At 36.6% G+C, this 6,223-nt stretch overlaps 1 long non-coding RNA gene across 1 annotated transcript in view; it reads right to left on the bottom strand.

The window, feature by feature from the left end:
* Nucleotides 1–419: 419 nt before the first annotated feature.
* The window catches only part of LOC309642043, a 371,803-nt gene continuing 365,999 nt past the window's right edge, over nucleotides 420–6,223 (bottom strand). The window contains exon 2 of the long non-coding RNA XR_014252932.1: nucleotides 420–845. This is a non-coding gene — a long non-coding RNA (uncharacterized lncRNA). The remainder of the gene's footprint in view (nucleotides 846–6,223) is intronic.

The raw sequence follows: 6,223 nt of genomic DNA, 5'->3' as shown, positions 1-6,223 counted from the left end.
TTCATTGTTGACTTTTGACGTTGCTTGTGATGTTTTTTCTTCATCAATAAATTCTCCATAAGCATCAGTGAGTCTATAGCTTATTCTTCTTCTGTATTTGAATAAATTCCCAGGAGTGGGATAAACTATTAACAGTTTCCTGGCCTTTAATATGTGTTGTCCTATTGATTTCTTAAAGAATTTTAAAGGTTTGCATCCTGTGGATTACTTGTGGCTGAATAATGCACAAGCCAAGGCAGGGATGATATTCAAAATGTATCAGTTAGTTGGGGCATTGGTACTTACTGATCTAAACTGAGGCCTGCTGGTCAACCTGCCTGCGCACACTGCCTGAATATTAGCCCTACTTGGATGGCAAATTTAGTTGCCTCCAGGGCATCCTTCCCTTCTATTCTCTTTTCTTTTTGTTTTAACATCTTTATTGGAGTATAATTGCTTTACAATGGTGTGTTAGTTTCTGCTGTATAAAAAAGTATATCAGCTATACATATACATACATCCCCATATCTCCTCCCTCTTGCATCTCCCTCCCACCCTTCCTATCCCACTCCTCTAGGTGGTCACAAAGCACCGAGCTGATCTCCCTGTGCCGTGCGGCTGCTTCCCACTAGCTATCTATTTTACATTTAGTAGTGTATATATGTCCATGCCACTCTCTCACTTCATCCCAGCTTACCCTGCCCCCTCCCCGTGTCCTCAACTCCATTCTCTACATCTGCGTCTTTATTCCTGTCCTGCCTGTAGGTTCTTCAGAACCATTTTTTTTTCTTTTAGATTCCATATATATGTGTTAGCATATGGTAATTGTTTTTCTCTTTCTGACTTACTTCACTCTGTATGACAGACTCTAGGTCCATCCACCTCACTACAAATAACTCAATTTCATTTCTTTTTATGGCTGAGTAATATTCCATTGTATATATGTGCCATATCTTCTTTATGCATTCATCTGTCGATGGACACTTAGGTTGCTTCCATGTCCTGCCTATTGTAAATAGACCTGCAATGAACATTGTGGCACATGACTCTTTTTGAATTATGGTTTTCTCAGGGTATATGCCCAGTAGTGGGATTGCTGGGTCGTATGGTAGTTATATTTTTAGTTTTTTTGAGGAACTTCCATATTGTTCTCCATAGTGGCTGTATCAATTTACATTCCCACCAACAGTGCAAGAGGGTTCCCTTTTCTCCACACCCTCTCCAGCATTTACTGTTTGTAGATTTTTGATGATGGCCTTTCTGACTGGTGTGAGGTGACACCTCACTGTAGTTTTGATTTGCATTTCTCTAATGATTAGTGATGTTGAGCATCCTTTCATGTGTTTGTTGGCAATCTGTATATCTTCTTTGGAGAAATGTCTATTTAGGTCTTCTGCCCATTTTTGGATTGGGTTGTTTGTTTTCTTTGATATTGAGCTGCATGAGCTGCTTGTATATTTTCAAGATTAATCCTTTGTCAGTTGCTTCGTTTGCAAATATTTTCTCCCATACTGAGGGTTGTTTTTTTGTCTTGTTTATGGCTTCCTTTGCTGTGCAAAAGCTTTTAAGTTTCATTAGGTCCCATTTGTTTATTTTTGTTTTTATTTCCATTTCTCTAGGAGGTGGGTCAAAAAGGATCTTGCTGTGATTTGTGTCATGGAGTGTTCTGCCTATGTTTTCCTCTAAGAGTTTTATAGTGTCTGGCCTTACATTTAGGTCTTTAATCCATTTTGAGTTTATTTTTGTGTATGGTGTTAGGGAATGTTCTAATTTCATTCTTTTGTATGTAGCAGTCCAGTTTTCCCAGCACCACTTACTTAAGAGGCTGTCTTTTCTCCATTGTATGTTCTTGCCTCCTTTATCAAAGATAAGGTGACATATATGTGGGTTTATCTCTGGGCCTTCTATCCTGTTCCATTGATCTATATTTCTGTTTTTGTGCCAGTACCATACTGTCTTGATTACTGTAGCTTTGTAATGTAGCTTTCCCTGAAGTCAGGGAGCCTGATTCCTCCAGTTCCATTTCTCTTTCTCAAGATTGCTTTGGCTATTTTGGGTCTTTTGTGTTTCCATACAAATTGTAAAATTTTTTGTTCTAGTTCTGTTACAAGTGCCATTGGTAGTTTGATAGGGATTGCATTGAATCTGTAGACTTCTTTGGGTAGTATAGTCATTTTCACAATATTGATTCTTCCAATCCAAGAACATGGTATATCTATCCATCTGTTTGTATCATCTTTAATTTCTTTCATCAGTGTCTTATAGTTTTCTGCATACAGGTCTTTTATCTCCTTAGGTAGGTTTATACTTAGGTATTTTATTCTTTTTGTTGCAATGGTAAATGGGAGTGTTTCCTTAATTTCTCTTTCAGATTTTTCATCATTAGTGTATAGGAATGCAAGAGATTTCGGTGCATTAATTTTGTATCCTGCTACTTTACCAAATTCATTGATTAGCTCTAGTAGTTTTCTGGTAGCTTCTTTAGGATTCTCTATGTATAATATCATGTCATCTGCAAACAGTGACAGTTTTACTTCTTCTTTTCCGATTTGGATTCCTTTTATTTCTTTTTCATCTCTGCTTGCTGTGGCTAAAACTTCCAAAACTATGTTGAATAATAGTGGTGAGAGTAGGCAACCTTGTCTTGTTCCTGATCTTAGTGGGAATGGTTTCCATTTTCCACCATTGAGAACGATGTTGGCTGTGGGTTTGTCATATATGGCCTTTATTATGTTGAGGTAAGTTCCCTCTATGCCTACTTTCTGCAGGGCTTTTATCATAAATGGGTGTTGAATTTTGTTAAAAGCTTTTTCTGCATCTATTGAGATGATCACATGGTTTTTCTCCTTCAATTTGTTAATATGGTTTATCACATTGATTGATTTGCCTATATTGAAGAATCCTTGCATTCCTGGGATAAACCCCACTTGATCATGGTGTATGATCCTTTTAATGTGCTGTTGGATTCTGTTTGCTAGTATTCTGTTGAGGATTTTTGCATCTATGTTCATCAATGATATTGGCCTGTAGTTTTCTTTTTTTCGTGGCATATTTGTCTGGTTGTGGTATCAGGGTGATGGTGGCCTCGTAGAATGAGTTTGGGAGTGCTCCTCCCTCTGCTATATTTTGGAAGAGTTTGAGAAGGGTAGGTGTTAACTCTTCCCTAAATGTTTGGTAGAATTCACCTGTGAAGCCATCTGGTCCTGGGCTTTTGTTTGTTGGAAAATTTTAAATCACAGTTTCAATTTCAGTGCTTGTGATTGGTCTGTTTATATTTTCTGTTTCTTCCTGGTTTAGTCTCGGAAGGTTGTGCTTTTCTAAGAATTTGTCCATTTCTTCTTGGTTGTCCGTTTTATTGGCATATAGTTGCTTGTAGTAATCTCTCATGATCCTTTGTATTTCTGCAGTGTCAGTTGTTACTTCTCCTTTTTCATTTCTAATTCTATTGATTTGAGTCTTCTCCCTTTTTTTCTTGATGAGTCTGACTAATGGTTTATCAATGTTGTTTATCTTCTCAAGGAACCAGTCTTTAGTTTTATTGATCTTTGCTATTGTTTCCTTCATTTCTTTTTCATTTATTTCTGATCTGATTTATTTATGATTTCTTTCCTTCTGCTAACTTTGGGGGTTTTTTTTTGTTCTTCTTTCTCTAATTGCTTTAGGTGTAAGGTTAGCTTGTTTATTTGAGCTGTTTCTTGTTTCTTGAGGTAGGTTTGTATTGCTATAAACTTCCCTCTTAGAACTGCTTTTGCTGCATCCCATAGGTTTTGGGTCTTTGTGTTTTCATTGTCATTTGTTTCTAGGTATTTTTTGATATCCTTTTTGATTTCTTCAGTGAGCTCTTGGTTATTAAGCAGTGTATTGTTTAGCCTCCACGTGTTTGTATTTTTTACAGAGTTTTTCCTGTAACTGATATCTAGTCTCATAGCATTGTGGTCGGAAAAGATACTTGATATGATTTCAATTTTCTTAAATTTACCAAGGCTTGATTTGTGACCCAAGATATGCTCTGTCCTGGAGAATGTTCCATGAGCACTTTCTTCTAAAGTGTAATCTGTAGTTTTTGGATGGAATGTCCTATAAATATCAATTAAGTCCATCTTGTTTAATGTATCATTTAAAGCTTGTGTTTCCTTATTTATTTTCATTTTGGTTGATCTGTCCATTGGTGAAAGTGGGGTGTTAAAGTCCCCTACTGTTATTGTTTTACTGTCAATTTCTGCTTTTATGGCTGTTAGAATTTGCCTTATGTATTGAGGTGCTCCTATGTTGGGTGCATAAATATTTACAGTTGTCATATCTTCTTGGATTGATCCCTTGATCATTATGTAGTGTCCTTCTTTGTCTGTTGTAATAGTCTTTATTTTAAAGTCTATTTTGTCTGATATGAGATTTGCTACTCTAGATTTCTTTTGATTCCCATTTGCATGCAATATCTTTTTCCATCCCCTCATTTTCAGCGTGTATGTGTCCCTAGGTCTGATGTAGGTCTCTTGTAGACAGCATATGTATGGGTCTTGTTTTTGTATCCATTCAGCCAGTCTATGTCTTTTGGTTTGAGCATTTAATCCATTTCCATTTAAGGTAGTTATTGATATGTATGTTCCTATTACCATTTTCTTAATTGTTTTGGGTTTGTTATTGTAGGTCTTTTCCTTCTCTTGTGTTTCCTGCTTAGAGAAGTTCCTTTAGCATTTGTTGTACGGCTGGTTTGGTGGTGCTGAATTCTCTTAACTTTTGCTCATCTGTAAAGGTTTTAATTTCTCTGTCGAATCTGAATGAGATCCTTGCTGGGTAGAGTAATCTTGGTTGTAGGTTTTTCCCTTTCATCACTTTAAATATGTCCTGCCACTCCCTTCTGCCTTACAGAGTTTCTGCTGAAAGATCAGCTGTTAAACTTATGGGGATTCCCTTGTATGTTAATTGTTGCTTTTCCCTTGTTGTTTTTAATATTTTTTCTTTGTATTTAATTTTTGATGGTTTATTCAATATGTGTCTTGGCGTGTTTCTCCTTGGATTTATCCTGTATGGGACTCTCTGCGTTTCCTGGACTTGATTGACTATTTCCTTACCCATATTAGGGAAGTTTTCAACTATAATCTCTTCAAATATTTTCTCAGTCCCTTTTTCTTTCTCTTCTTCTTCTGGGACCCCTATAATTCACATGTTGGTCCATTTAATGTTGTCCCAGAGGTCTCTGTGATTGTCCTCAATTTTTTTCATTCTTTTTTCTTTATTCTGCTCTGTGGTAGTTATTTCCACTATTTCATCTTCCAGGTCACTTATCCGTTCTTCTGCCTCAGTTACTCTGCTACTGATTCCTTCTAGAGAATTTTACATTTTATTTATTGTGTTGTTCATCATTTTTTGTTTGCTCTTTAGTTCTTCTAGGTCCTTGTTAAACGTTTCTTGTATTTTCTCCATTCTATTATTCTCTTTTCTGTCAACCTGTGTTTCCTTCTTTATTTCGTTTCCTCTAGTTTTCTTCTGTTCCTTTAGCAAAGTAGTAGTAGTGATAGCAATAACTGACATTTTATTGAGTGCTTACTCTGCCTTCACATGTATTAGCCCAGTTAAATCTTGGAACAACTCTATCAGGTGGTTTAGTCCCATTTTATAGACATGAATACTGAGGCTTGGGAGTTTACTTGCCCAGCACACAGAGATGAAACATGACAGAGCTGAGATTGGAACCCAGTCTGGATGGCTCCATAGTTCTTAGCCAAGAGGCTGCCCACCTGCAGGGTGTTAGGTTGCTGGGCGGGTGGGAGGACAGAAGAAGGAGAGAAACTGAAATCCTGGGGGGACTGAAAATGGGTTGTTTCAGTTTCCTTTTTCCTCTTTTGTTTCCTGCATTATTAAACTTTTTGATTAGCTTCACCTGGTGTCACATTTATCTGCAGCTGTTAAACATTAGGACTTCAGAGGGGAGATTTATTTAAAGCATAGTTATTAAAATGTCAATTTTGATTTAAGGATTTCTTCTGCTTTGTATTACTCGCGTGTCTCATCTCTCTTTAGTCTATAGTCATTTCTAATAAAGAACACTCAGAGCCTACCAGCCAAAGCACTTTAAGTGATTCTTGCCAAGTCTCATTTTTTTTTTTTTTTGGAAATTGAATGCAAACTAAGACCACTTGACTGTTACTGAAATGAATAGCCCAGTTTGCTTTTTTTTTTTTTTTTAAAGAAATTCACGTTCTTTCTTTCTTTCTTTCTTTCTTTATGACTGTGTTGAGTCTTC

Source organism: Balaenoptera physalus (assembly GCF_965194825.1).
Source record: "Balaenoptera physalus genome assembly, chromosome: 13".
Classification (NCBI taxonomy): Eukaryota; Metazoa; Chordata; class Mammalia; order Artiodactyla; family Balaenopteridae; genus Balaenoptera; species Balaenoptera physalus.
Note: the sequence above shows the minus strand (reverse complement) of the source record. Positions and strands in the feature narration are given on the sequence as shown.